At 37.1% G+C, this 14,374-nt stretch overlaps 1 protein-coding gene across 4 annotated transcripts in view; it reads left to right on the top strand.

Annotated features, from left to right (window-relative positions):
* The window catches only part of EPC1 (enhancer of polycomb 1), a 102,027-nt gene that overhangs the window by 40,351 nt on the left and 47,302 nt on the right, over positions 1 to 14,374 (top strand). Inside the window, exon 1 of one of the 4 annotated variants that reach the window (XM_020990466.2) lies at positions 10,466 to 10,483. The exons of the other annotated variants lie outside the window; for them this stretch is intronic. The gene's annotated coding sequence lies outside the window, so the exon portion shown is untranslated. Of the gene's footprint in view, positions 1 to 10,465; positions 10,484 to 14,374 lie in introns of those variants that run through there. 4 annotated transcript variants of the gene reach the window in all.

Raw genomic sequence — 14,374 nt, 5'->3', positions numbered from 1 at the left:
TATAAAATACTGATCCAAAACTGTTTCCTGTCAGACTGCTTTCCAGTTGCCTTGGTAGTTTTTTGTTTTTGTTTTTTGAGGGAGAGGCATAGGATTAGAGTTCCTTCTCTCCATTTCCCCTCTCCTTGGGTTTGAAGACTGCATTATACCTTTGTTTCTAGGTCTTGCTCATCTTTAGCTGCTTCCCCTGACCAGCTTTCCATCAGATAGTTTTGATGTTTACTGCTTTGTAATAATTAGAGATTTGCTTACCGTACTTGTTTTAAAGTGCTGCCTTCTGATTCTCAACAAAGTCACCTCTGTTCTAGGTTTCCTGTGATTGGTTCTTTCTACCACTCTAAAGCACTCATGTGCTATTTGGTATTCAAGTGTATGTAAAGTAGGCACTTTGGATGGGGGGGGTGCCCTGCCCTCAAGGAGTTTACAGTCTGTGGGGGAAAGGGTGGAATATATTTTTCTGTACAGATAAGTAAACAGAAAATAATGTCAGTGGTATCAGGAAAAGTTTCAAAAGAATATTGGTATTCTGTGGAGCAGGTAAAAGTGAGAAGTTGCATCTTAGATGTGGGAGAGTCCAGAGAGGCAGCATGGTGTAATGATTAGGGCACTGGACTTGTAGTCATGAAAACCTTGGTTCAGATCCCACATAACTCAGACAAAGCTCTCTGAGCCTTAGTTTCCTCACTTGTAAAATTAGAGGGTTGAACTCAATGGCTTCATGAGGTAGCTCTAAATCAGTGATACTATATGACCAATCACCTGTACAAAAGTTGGGAGACAGAATGTTGTCTACAGGCCACAGTTCAAAGGCCCTTATGAGAAGAGGAGTGATGTAAAATAAAACTACAAAGGCAAGTTGATGGAAGTCTGATTGTGGAAGGCATTTGGGACCAGTCTCAAGGATTTTGTGTGTTATTGTAGGAGACATTTGAGATTTTAAAATTTATCTCAAAATCTTTTAGTAGCAGAATTATGTTGTCAAAGCAGTGATCCAAGAACATCGGTTTGACAGATATTTGCAGGATGTATTGGAAGCCAGGAGATCAATTAAGAGGTTACTTCAATAGTGCATGTGAGAGTTGAGGCTGACCCAGAACCTAGGTGAAGATTATGTGAGTAGAAAGAAAGGGATAGATGAAAGACAAGTATTATAGTTTCGCCTCATTTACTAGACTGTAAGCTTTATGAAAGTGGGGGTAATCTCATCCAAACTTTGTATCTCCTCTAGTGCTTACCCTAACATAGTCCTCTGTGCACAGTAAACCCCTAAATGCTTGAATTGATCATTATCAAGATGTTTAACTTTATATTTTGCTGCTTTGTACCAAGTGATATTTAATAAAAACATGGCACCTGCACATTTAGAATGTAAACATATGCAGGGCATCCTTGGCATGTGTTTATTTAATAAAGTTTTGCACAGAATTTCAGCAGTGGTTCAGTGAATAGTTGGTTATGTCGCTAATCTTCCATTTGTGCTTGAAATTTCTTACTCAGAAGTTGAGTGTTTAATTAGTAAAAAGTAGTTAAAGAGCAAAGCAGCAAAGGGTATGTTAAAAAGAAATAAAACGCCATAATGTCAGTAAAAATGGTATACCTGAGCTTAGCTTACTTAACTCTGAAAGACATTTCATTGTGTGGTCTCTTTAACTTCCTAATAATTCATGGCAGGGGCAGTAGGGCAACTCAAATATTATTCAATCCCAGTGGAGTAACTAGAGTAAAAAAATTACTATGATATGAATTAACATGAATGCCACAAACTTGAAGATTGCTTTTCATTTTTATTTTTACACAGATGAAGTAAATACAGGATATATACAGAGTTATTGGAGGGGGCATGAGAGAGCATTAATTGATTAAGCTCTTAATGTCAGGCATAGTGCAGTAAGGGCTGAGAATACAAATAAGCAAAACTATTCCTGCCCTCAAGAAGTTTACATTCTAAAGGGGAAAGACAACATATACAAGGGGAGGCTGTGTGGTTCTTGTGCAGTGTCTTGATGTGAAGATGGCAGAGCCTCATTCAGGACAAAAATGAAGCGAGATTTTGCCTGTTGGAATCCACATAACCAGAGACCAACAGAATGGAGGAAAGGGGAGGAGGGAAAGGACCATTGCCAAAGGGTAAACAGCATGGTATGAAGATGGAAAGTGGAGCAACAGATGGAGGAAACAAACATTTATTAAGTACCTCCTATGTGCCAGACCCTATGCTAAGCCCTTTACAGAGATCTCTTTTGGACCTTAGTGACAATCCTTGGCGGTAGTTGCTATTGTTATCCCCATTTTATAGGTGAGGAAATGGAGGCAGATAGAAATTAGGTGTTTTCCCAGGGGCAAGGGGAGTGAAGCCTATATGTAGATGTGGAGGAAGGAGAGAAAATTTGGTCTACTGAGAACAAATAGGCCAGTTTGACTGAAGTGTATAGTGCATGGGGGTAGGGTTAGGGAGTGGGGTAGTGCTCTGTAATCAGTTTGGAAAGCCAGATTATGACGAATTTTAAAGGCCAAAACAGGGAATTTGTGTTTTATTCTAAAGGCAGTGAATGGAGAGCTTTTTCTTGAGTAGGGTAGTTGACAGGGTTTTAGGACTGTCAGTTGGGCAGTTGTGTGGTAGAAAGACTGCAAGGGAACACTGCTTGGAACACTATGAAATTAGTTCAGGGAAGCAGTGATAAATCTTGAAGAACTAGGTGTTGTTACATATGTGGAGGTAAGGGGATGGATTTGAGAAATGTTGGGGAGATAGAGTTGACATGAGTTGACAATTTAGGAGATTAGGGAGGGTTGAGGATGACTGTTAGTCCTCTTGACTGAATAAGGAAGTTAGGAGCTTTGGGTGGGCTTAGGAGGAAAGATAATGAATTCATTTTAGACATTTATTTACCATGCCTATAGTGTATCCAAATAGAGGTGATGTCTAACAAGTATTTGGAAATAGAGGTCTGAAGCCCAGAAGAGATTGCCTGGATTCAGACACTTGGGCAGTCATCTGCAATAGAAATGATAGTTGAATCCACAAGTGCTGATGAGATCACCCGGGGAGTAGAAAGTAAAGGTAACCATGCACATAGGGTAGAATATGCGTGATTGGTCTCACCTGCAAGTGAGATCAGTAAGGGTTGGTCCCTGAAAGATAGTTTCATGAAAAAATACCAGGAACAGAGAGCGTCCAGAGCAAGGCTTTCTAACGTGGGATTCCCAAATTTTTGTTTTAGGAGGAGGGGGGATGATTAGAAGCATGAGATGTTGCGGAGAGGTCAAGAAGAATGAGGACTGAGAAAAAGCCTATCAGATTTAGCAATAAAAAGGAGGGAGAAGTAGGAGCAGTGTTAGAGAGGGAGTGGTGCAGTGGAAGCCAAATTAAGGGGGTAAGTGAGTATAGAATATGAGAAAGTAGAAGCAAGGAGTATGGATAACTTTTTCTAGAAGTACGGCTATGCATGAATGCTTGAGGATATGAGTTGGTAAAGTGCATATTGTTTAAATGAAGTTATGCAAGCAAGATGTTCACTTTGTCTTTAAAGCTAGGCTTCCCGAATGTAATCAGACCTTACTTTGAGATCTTCAAACTTTTAATGGAAAAAATGGAGAGAATATGATAACATTCAAATATTCTAAAACAAAAATTCAGAATGCTTTTCTTGGAAAACTAAGGTCAGACTATTACCATAATTTTTTAAGTATGTTTACAAATTCAAATTCAGTAACAAAACTTGAAGCCCTGTCGTTCACAGGTAGTACTTTAATATTTAGTTCTTTTTCTTCCATCCTTAACTTAATGATATGCATTGTACTTGAGAAAATAGTTTCAGTACTGCACTCCAAACATACTATATTTTTTAAGTACAGGAAGGGGAATTTATTCATTTACTTTTTTGAAAAAGTCTTCCCTTTAGTATTGTTATCTGTGGCAGTGGTTTCACATGCTTGATTTGAGGTTGGTGAATCTGTTACCGAGATATTTCTGAATTTTTATGTTTATGTAATGGGTTTAAGGAGATAAAAAGTCAGTTTGGTTGCCTATAATAATGAAGGTACAACAGAAATAATTTTGGTGAAGTTTTGAAGTGCCATTCTTAGTCAAGTAACAAATTAAATTTTTGTTGCAGCAGGTATTTAAAACTAGTTTGCCTTCATTGAGCAAACACTTGGGAGAAGAAAGAGGTAGAAGCTGGGAAGGCATCGAACATAGAATTTGATGGCTAGTGACTCCTTTCTCTCATTAGTGTTGGATATATATCCTCCAGTGATGAGGATTGTATCCATCCATAACTTAGCCTATGATGTTCTTGTCCTCTCATAAATTCTCCCAGAAAATTTACCCAAAGTATTGAAGGCCATCTTTTAGGGCTTTTAAAAGAAATCATTCTATGGGAACAAAGGATTCTGGGCTGTCAACCTTGGCTCTTGCTAATTATTGAGTCCTTTGTTTTCGGAGTATGCGTTTTCTTTATGATATTTTTGTTATTATACAGAAGTTGAGCATGATGTAGTTAAAAGCCTAACCTTAGTGTCTAGAAGACTAGTTTCAAGTCCTTCCTCTGAAATGTGACAGTAGGCAAAGTCATTTAATCTCCTAGTGTCCCCAGGCAATTCTCAACTGTATTTGGTACCCTGGGAGTTACATCTCTGTTTCTTTGGAAGGGAATTCCCTTTGGGACAGGTCCAGACCAGAAAGGAAACCTCTTTGGCCACTTGCATGCACTTTATTGTTTGGATTGTGTTACAGCTGTAGCCTAGAACTCTACATTGGGCCCTGAGTCACCTGCTGTTGTGTCAGTTATGGAGATAATTGCTTTTTATATAGTGTTAATTTAGGAAGAATGTCTTGGAATGATTTGTAGTTTTGGGATGGAATAATACCTAATGTTCATTTTCTAGGAAAATGCCATAACCACGAAACATGAATTTGAACACCCACATAACATGTGAAACTCAACAAACATTTATTAAGACACTGCTAGAAACTGTAGCTATGGGGACTCCTTTTCTACTGGAGGAATCTACAACATGTATATGTTCATAAATCAGCAAGTATTAAATAAACACTTTCTTTTTTCCATGCCAGGTACTTTGCTAGGCTGCTGGGGTACAAAGAATGAAAATAGTCTGTGAGTAATGTGAGAGAGGCATCAAGTACACAAAATTCACATATAGCGTAAATATAAAGTTAGTAAATATAAATATGTACAAAGTAGCTAGATACAAAGTAGTTTGGGAGAGAGGACATTTGCAGTTGAGGAATCAGGAAAGACTTTCTGAAGGAAAACCTTAAGCAGCATCTTAGAGAAAGAAAGAGCTCATTCTGAGGCTGAGACTGAAGAAGGAAGGGAACAAATTCAAGAAGGAGCTGCGGATGAAGAAAGTGACAAGCCATTGTAGCTAGATTGCAGAGGGAGAGAGCAAGAGGTATATCCAGTGAGACTGGAAAGACAGATTGTCATCAGGTTGTATAGGACATTAAAAGCTAAACGGAGGAGTTTGTTTTTTATCCTAGAAACTCCAAATGGGGTCACAGAGAGTGAGACACAACCAAAATGACTCAACAACAACAAAAAGAGGCAAAAGGAAGCCGCTGGAGTTGGTTAAGTGGGCTAATGGTCAGATATGCCCTTAAGGAAAATTACTTTGGCTGCTGTAGAGGTCACTGGAGCAGTGAGATTTGTGTAAGTGAGAGGTGATGAAGACCACAACTAAAATGGTAGCTGTGGGAGTGGAGAGAAAGAGGTCAAACACAGGAGACTCTGTTAAGGTAGGAAGGGCAAGATTTGGGAACTGAGTGGATGAAGGGAAAGGGGTCCAAGATAATAACAACATCACAAACCTGTGAGACTGGAAGATGGTGCTTTCAGCAGAAGTAGGGAAATTTGAAAGAGGGCACTTGTTAGGAGGAAAGATAATGAATTCCGTTTTGGACACCTTGTGTCTAAGACATCCAGTTTAAACTCTCCATTAGGCGGCTGGTGATGACGAAAGACTGATGCTCATGAGAAGCACTAGGGCTGGATATATAGATACGGGAGTCATCACTATGGGAGATATTCATAGAAATAATAGGATTTGATGAGATTACCAAGAGAGTGAGTATAGAAGAAAATATAGGGGGCTTTGGATAGAACCTAGAACCTTAGGGAACAAATACTATTTGTAAATTGCTTTGCAAATGTTAAAGTGCTATATCAGTGTTAGCTATTTATTAACAAGGGTTATGACCAAGAAAAGACAAAGCAAATTTGGTGATTAAGATACCTTTGGTAATTCTGAAGAGAACAAAGTTTTAAATGACAGAGGAGACAAATGGAGGCAGGAATGTCAAGGAGTTTGAGGGAGGAGTGATACAAGACAAACTCTACCTAAGGAGATGAGAGCATCTAATGAAGGTTTAGGGATTAGAGAAACTTGGGTATATTTGAAGACCAGTGGGAAAGAAACCAGTTTATTATCTGAAGATTCAAGAGGGAAGTTAGGCAAGACAATTGAGGTACAATCTGCTGAATAAGATTGGAGGGAGTGGGTATAAGTGCATTTGTAAAGAGATTGGCTTTGGCAAAAAGGCCATTACTTTGTCAGTGGCTGGTAGGAAGGAGAAGAGTGAAGGATGATGTCAAAGAGTTTTTGAAATGGAAGGAGAGAGAGAAAAGAGAGCTTATGTTGACTATCCTCAGTTGTTTTCAATGAAGTAAGAGGTAAGGTCTTCAGCTGAGAGAGTATTGGGTCTGAGAGGGTAGATAAGGCTTGGCCCTAGCTTCTGAAGGTAGTGAGATAGGGAATCAGTTAGGGAAGAGTTAGGGTTAGATAAATAGAGATAAACAAATAGAAGATAATTTTGAGGAGAAAGAGCATTAATAGTCTGGAGAACCTGAAGGAGAGTTTCACAGGGGAAGTAGAACCTAATTTTTGAGCTTTGAAGAAAAATCTTAGGATCCTGGATGGAGATTCTGAAGGTGTTGATCAGGAAGTTTGTGGCTTTGGTCCCACTTCTGCCACTGAATGCTTGTGTGGCCTTGAGTAAACCACATAACCTCTAGGCTTCAGTGTCTCCATTTGTAAAATGAGGGGATATAGACTCAGTGGCATCTCAGGACACTTCCAGTTCTAGATTTATGGTACTTTGTGGAGAGAATACATTCCAGGTGTGAAGACATATTGTGCAGTTGTGGAGCTCAGGATAGGTAGTTTTTGTGGAAGACAGAGATATGAAATAAGGCTGAATAAGGTAGTTTGGAACCAAATTATAGAGCTTTAAATACCGGAAAAAGAAAAGTTTCCATTTTATCTAAAAGCAGTTGGCAGCCTCTGAAAATTTGTATTTGATAATGTCAGATGGACTTGCCTTTGAGAACTTAAGTTTGAGAGTACTGTCTGTTAAGTGATGGGCATAGAGAATGTGAAGAGTTTGGTTGTATGAAGTTGTTTGGGTCTAGTTTAATTAAGTAAACTAATTGGGAAAGTTCTGAGGGACTTGAGGGCTGTAAGTGTATGGATTGAATTTTAGAAAGTCCTTACCTGTTGTTTCTGGTATTGAGAGTTAAGGAATGGGAAGGTGAAGGGGGAGTGCATGTGCAGGGAAATAACATTTTCTGTCAAGGGAGGAGGATTTAGGTTTATAATTGTTGAAAACCTGAGAGGAATTTTGTGATTATTCTGTTAGATAACTGGAGGCCTTTTAATGGGAGGCATGATATGATGTCAAAAGATTTAGGAAATTCGGTTAGACTTGTATGACAACAAATAGAACGGTTTTGCGTAAGGTCCAAATTATATTGCTTTTCCATGATTTCATCCTGCCCTTTCTGTACATTTCTATTTGTCCTCTCCCTCTGCCTGAAAATTGATCTCTCCTCTGTAAAAACCTTCTAGATTTATGTAAAACCACTCCATTTTCCTTACTGGATTAAAAATTGTTTGCTTGTTAATATCAAAGAAGATACCAGCTCTTCATTCCTATTTATCACTAGTTCCTATGGATTGGAAATGTGATTTTTGTTTTAAGCAATATGATCACTTTATTGGATTTTCATTACATCAGCAAACATTTATTAGCTGGTTATATGCCTGGCACTGTGCTAAGTCCTGGAGATCAAAGGAAAGTCAGAAACTAGTCCTTACCCTCTGGGAGCTTACTTTCTAATGAAAGACAACATGTAAAAAACAAGGTACATAGAAGATATTTATAAAGTATATGGAAAGTAAGGTGAGAAAGGATGATAGCTGGCATCAAGGGTGGATCAAAACTGGCATACAGAAGGTGAGATTTTAACTGCCTTGAGGAACAACAGTATGGCTAGCACAAAGTCATTTGGCTGTCTGCTTTTTATTTTATGTTTTTCCCCACCTTTGCCTCTTGTGGTATTGATTCAAATATTAGATTGTTTGAGGCACAGCTTAAATATCATTGTGATTTGTTTGTACTTTGAAGATAATACTTTGTCCAATCTTGAACAGATTGCTCTCCTTCACTCCTACATCACACAATGATAACCAGTTACATTACAAATTCAGGTTATCCACCTTCAACTCAATGCCCTGATGGCAAAGCAGTCCCATAACTCTTCCCTGATTTCCTATCTCACTACCCTCAGAAGCTACAGCCAAGCCTTGTCTACTCTCTAGTCCCAGTACCCTCTCAGCTGAAGACCTTACCTCTTACTTTACTGAAAATAATTGAAGATATTCACCATGAGCTCTCTTCACTGTCTGTCTGTCCGTCTGTCTCTCTTTTCCATTTCAAAACCCTGTGACATCATCCCTCACTCTTCTCTTTTCTCCCAGGCACTAAGTGTTGGCCTCCTTTTTGCCAAAGCCAATCTCTTTACAAATGCACTTCTTCCCACTCCCTCCAGTCTTATTCAGTAGATTGTACCTCTGTTATCTCGCTTAACTTCCCTCTGAAATCTTCAGACAACAAACTGGTTTCTTCCCCTTTGGTCCTCAAGTACACCCAGGTTTCTCCAATTCCTAAACTTTCTGTAGATGCTGTCATCTCCTTAGGTGGTGGTTGTCCTGTATCACTCCTCTCTCTATCAAACTCCTTGAAATTACTGCCTTCATTTGTCTCCTCTATCATTAAAACTTTGTTCTCTTGAGTGTGAGTACCAGAGTACCAGAAAGGTCAATTGCAACTGGGAGATAAAGGGTTTTAAATGGCAAATAGAGTAGTTTATATTTGATCCTGGTGGTCAATAGAGTCATTGGAGATTGAATAAGGGATTTAACAAAGTCATCAGATTTATGCTTTAAGGAAACTCAGTTTGGTAGCTGTGTGAAGGATCAATTGGAGAAGGGACAGACTTGACACAGGGAGACCAATTTAGGAAGCTGTTTGAATGCTGTAGGAAGAAGTAATGATGACTGAGCTAAGTTTTGTAGAGCATGGGACAGATGTGAGAGTATGTGGAAAGGGGATAAGAATATTGAACTACTTATCTCAAAGAGGCATTATGGGGATCAAATAAGACTGTTATATGTTTAAAAGAAATGATACTCTAAAGTGTTCTTTAAGTTTGCTTTTTGTTGCCAAGAAGGGAAAATGAAGTTATTTAGAATTTTTAGTAGAGCCTGCTTCTAAAAGGAAATTGTCCAGAGGTTAAATGTTAATTCCTTTGTGGGAAGAGCCCATTTTTTCTTTTTATTTGTACTTTTAACATTGGTGCACCTAGGAAATGTTTGAATATATCTAAAGTTGGATTATTTACAGTTATGTTTCTACTGCTTCACTTTAGTCTCATTACATTGTAATGCTGAGCTAGTACCTGATAACATACTTTTTAGGAAAAGTTTGTAATTGTGTAGGTGTGATAGGTTGTAAGTTTCAGTTTTTATGGGTTTTTTGTTGTTGTTGCTTTGTTAAGAGGGCCTGGAAGCAGAATATTTATTGGTCTGTAAATGAAAATCCAAATGAGTGTTAGAGGACAGAAGTAAAGGATTTAGGAGTTACTCTGAGCTGAAATGGTCTGGTGACACTCAAGCTGGGTGTTGAAGGAAGAGGAAAGATTTACTTAAACCAAAGAGGAGTAGGTAGAGGTTGTTTTAGAATGCCTTTGATATTACTCCACCAAGGACCCAGAAGTGAGAATGGGTCCACCCTGATTTAAGGACCGTGTTTTTATAGGTTGGTTATTATATATATATTATATTATATCATCGAGGCTCACAGTCTGGCTACAAAGTTTAGATTTCCCTTCTAAATAATAAAGAATTATTGGAGAATTTTGAACATCAACATATTTTACAAAAGTTGTTGCGCTTGCAATGAACAGGAAAAATTAGAAGGAAAACTAGAAGCAGGGAATCCAGTTAGATTCTTTCCATTAGCAAGGACTTGGTAACAGTAGAAATGAAAAGAAAGGAATAGATTTCAGTTGTGTACGTTTAAATGTGTAATTTAATGTTCTTCTAGAGCCCCACTTTGATGCCTCGCAGTATGGCATGTAGGTGACCCACCCAGCACTCCTGAAAATTGTTCAAAGAGAGAAAGGTGAGCTAAAACTCCTTAGCTTAGTTTTTAAGTTGGGGGGGGGGGGAAGTGAAACATTACTCCTCTAAACTCTGTTCCAGCTAAACTGGACTAGTACGTAGCTCTTCACTAAACTCCACATATCTCTATCCTCTTCATATATATGCTTATCTGGAATCCCCAGCCTTCCAGAACCTTCTCTTGAAAGTTCAGCTCAGGTATCGCTTTCTCCTGTGATATCCCTGCTCCCAAAAAGCATTGTCTTATATCTTCCTAGAGCATTTTTTTGGATGACTTATTTGTCCTTCATCCCTCACTACTTTGATTTGAATGTATTTATCTCTTCCCAGATAGTAAAATAATAATAATTCTTTGGCATTGAGGATAATATTTTGGTCTTTATGATCACCCACTCCTTTAACAGTGCCTCCCACACATACAGTAGGTACTTAATGAGTATTGAATTAAATTAATTGAACTGAATCCACTAAAAATAGTTTCTTTGTTAAACTTCCTGAAAAGACCACTTATGGGGAAAATGTACCTCACAGTTGGTTATTTATGAACATGACGACATATATTAAAGCTATTCAGTTAGAATGTTTGGTAGCTTATATTACCTCTTTCAAAACAAAGAATTTGCTGGAGAAATTCATATGAATGAAGGCATAACATTTTATATATATTGAACATTTTATTGTTGTTGACTTTATATTTATTATATAGTATTCTATGGTATGATTTAATACCCATTAGGGAAGAAAATGATCATCTTTTTTAGTGTGATAGGGTAGTATTGCTTTTTTTCCCTATAGATTTTGACCTAAAACATAGAAACTACCTTATTTTCTGATTGAAACAGGGGAAAAGCCCGATTTTATTGCTTGGGAAGATTTCCATCTAAAGAGCAAATGTGTCTGTCATTCGTGTATCTACAAGGACTTGTGCATACCTAGATTTGGATAGGGCTTCTGCTCTGCTATTCCTGTCCCTAACTCTACCCCTTCCCCCACAGAATGGCTTAATAATGGTGATGGATGTACTCTAGTGGAAATAAAGCAGTATATGAAACCACCTCATTAGATCAGGAGTTTTTAATCTGGAAAACATATTAAGATAGTATGATATGAAGAAACACAGGTTAGAGATTAGGAAAAATGAAAATTTCTATAATAGACTTGGACATTGACACTTTGCATATTAACAACTTTCACTAACGTAATTACCCATGCTTTTCCCAAGGTGATTTACAAAAATGGAAATTATTAAGATGGGGTAGAACACATATTTTCAAACAGAACTAACCTTGTTAGATTGTTACATGCATTTACTGTATGTAGTTGATATGTTGTAGACATAATGTTCCAACTTACAGATGGTTTAGTATTATACTGTTAATGCTATAATCTTGCTTGCCATCTTTAAAAAAAAATTTGTAGCCGGGTCATATCCACAGTACTATTAATATTAATCTTCTTTAAAAAGAAAGGAGCAAGAATAAAAATAGTACTTAGTTCCACATACAGAGAGGAGTAAGACAGACATTGCCCTTAAGAGAGCTGATGTTATAGTAGAAGAAATAAAAGATACATAGATGATGATAACATAAGGCAATGGGTACAAATTGTTACTGACCAAGTGATAATTAATTTTAAAAATAATCTTCAGGATCTTGAAAAAATCATAGTGCCTTTCGTGTCAGTTTGAAATATGACTAGGCTATGTTTTCTTTCACAACATGCCTAACATGGAAATATGTTATGTACATATATAACCTATATCAAGTTGCTTGCTTTCTCAATGGGCGGGAGGAAAGGAGAAAATTTGGAACTCAAATTTTTAAAAACAAATGTTAAAAATTGTTTTTACATGTGTTTGGGGGGAAATAAAATGTTAACTTTTTTAAAGTTAAAAATGTGACAAGTTGCTAATTGCAACAATATAATTTTGAATTTAAAACTTTAGTGACTATTCAGATAAACTGCAAGATAGATAAGCTGGTATTCTTCTTAGGATAAAGTTTAGGAACTTGGACAAAAATTGATTATTATTTAATCTTTCTGCTTGCGTGCTAATTATCTAACCTGAGACCCAAAATATCTTTACTCCAACTTAACACATCTTTGCTTTCCACTAAAGGTTGTTTAATAATAGCTAGTATTCCTGTAGTTAGGCTTACAAAGCCATTTTTATGTTAACTTGTTTAGATCTGATCTTTTTGCCTTTAGCCCTTTGAAAAGCTTAACCTGCTACTACTGAAAAAAAGATTGATATTGCACTTTCATATTTCTATCATGCGTGACTTTCTGAATTTTTGTGACAGGCAGAATTGTAGCATATGACTTTAGATTCAGTTAAATTATTTAAAGTTGACATGTGTAAACAATGCACAAATTAGTGTTTATATCCTGTCTATAATATCTGAAAATCAGCCCCTCTTTTATGTAGCTTATGTATGATCACTAATATAATTTTAAATAGAAATTAATTTCAGTGTAAAAGAAGATATGATAAATGATTATGAACTGAAAAATACCAGTTTAATTTTCTTTACTAAAAATATTACTAATAAAAGCAAGAATAGCATTTTAAAATGTTTTTACTCCTTTTAATTTATGAATTCAAGCCTTTCCCCCTTATTTGAAATGGTTTGAAAATTAAGACCTGAGTGCAGTTAGTATTTCATAATCCTTACCAACTTGTAGCAAGCATATTTTGCTAAAAATGGCATTTTCACATTATAAGTGGAAATTTTATATCCCTAGCCATTCCACTTAAAGGAAGTTGCTGTCTTTTTTAAGGAAAATATTGAAATCAACCAGAACTTAGTTCCATAGAATGGTGTTTATTGTTTATTTCAAAGGTGGAGAGAGACTAAAGACTAATTCTTATAATCCTGGGCTTTTAGGTTCCAGTTACTGAAATTTATTATCTTTTACCCACACTAAACTAGATGACTAAACTCTCATTTCTCTTGGTTCTGCCCTGTCTAAATATGCAAACAATTTGAAATAACCTCACTTTAGCTGATCCCACAGCAGTAAGAAAATAATCTGATGCCTGTGGTGTGGTTGGTCCAGTGTTAGATGCAGCAGGGTCAGTATGACATTCATTCCAGGCCCAGTAGGCAGTTGGCAAGTGCTATGTTCAAGGCACAGTGGCAGGCCCTGGAGAAGAAACATGAGCAAAAAACTTCCCCACTTTCTAGGAGCTGACATTCTCTTGGAGCTTCTAAGTTTCTTGAAGGTTATGGGCCTTCTAATTGGGAAGATCGAGCAATACACATGACATGACATGACATGACATGACACAAAACACTAATGAACCCCTGTCAAATGAGTAGAATTTCATTGGATTCTTAAACCATTTTTGGATCTTCCTTTTGTGATGAATTGTTTTTTATTTTCAAAGAAATGTTTCTTAAATCTGATGTATGATATTATTACCATATTGTAAAATAGGCACTAACTTGTTATATGCGAAGTCTGGACGGGTTCTTCCTACCCTAATAAACATCAAAATTCAAGTTAAGATGTTACCAGACCCCAAAAGTCACACTGCTAGAATGGAAATAAAGCAAAAATAACATTGAGGACAGGGAGAAGCATGATGGAATTCAGTTTCTTATATCTCAACTTACTGCTATCAAAAGATATAGAAAGTTATTCTATGACATCTACCACTGCTCAAGTTTTAAAGCCTATTATATATAGGGCAGATTAAGTGGTCAAAGATAACGGAAGAGCTCCATTTGCAAGAATATTGTCTATAGCCTTCAGCAACACTGGGGAGACAACTCTCTTCCCTACCTCACACCTTTTGAGTAACCTGCCAGATTGGCAGTCCGGAGGTGAAATTTCTTTGGTAATTGATGCTATAAAAAGGACTGTTGGCTGTATTAGAATGGGGCCA

This window comes from Phascolarctos cinereus, unplaced genomic scaffold (genome assembly GCF_003287225.1).
Source record: "Phascolarctos cinereus isolate Bilbo 61053 unplaced genomic scaffold, phaCin_HiC Scaffold_1;HRSCAF=81, whole genome shotgun sequence".
NCBI lineage: Eukaryota > Metazoa > Chordata > Mammalia > Diprotodontia > Phascolarctidae > Phascolarctos > Phascolarctos cinereus.
The sequence above is the reverse complement of the archived record's forward strand: the minus strand, read 5'-3'. Positions and strand labels throughout refer to the sequence as shown.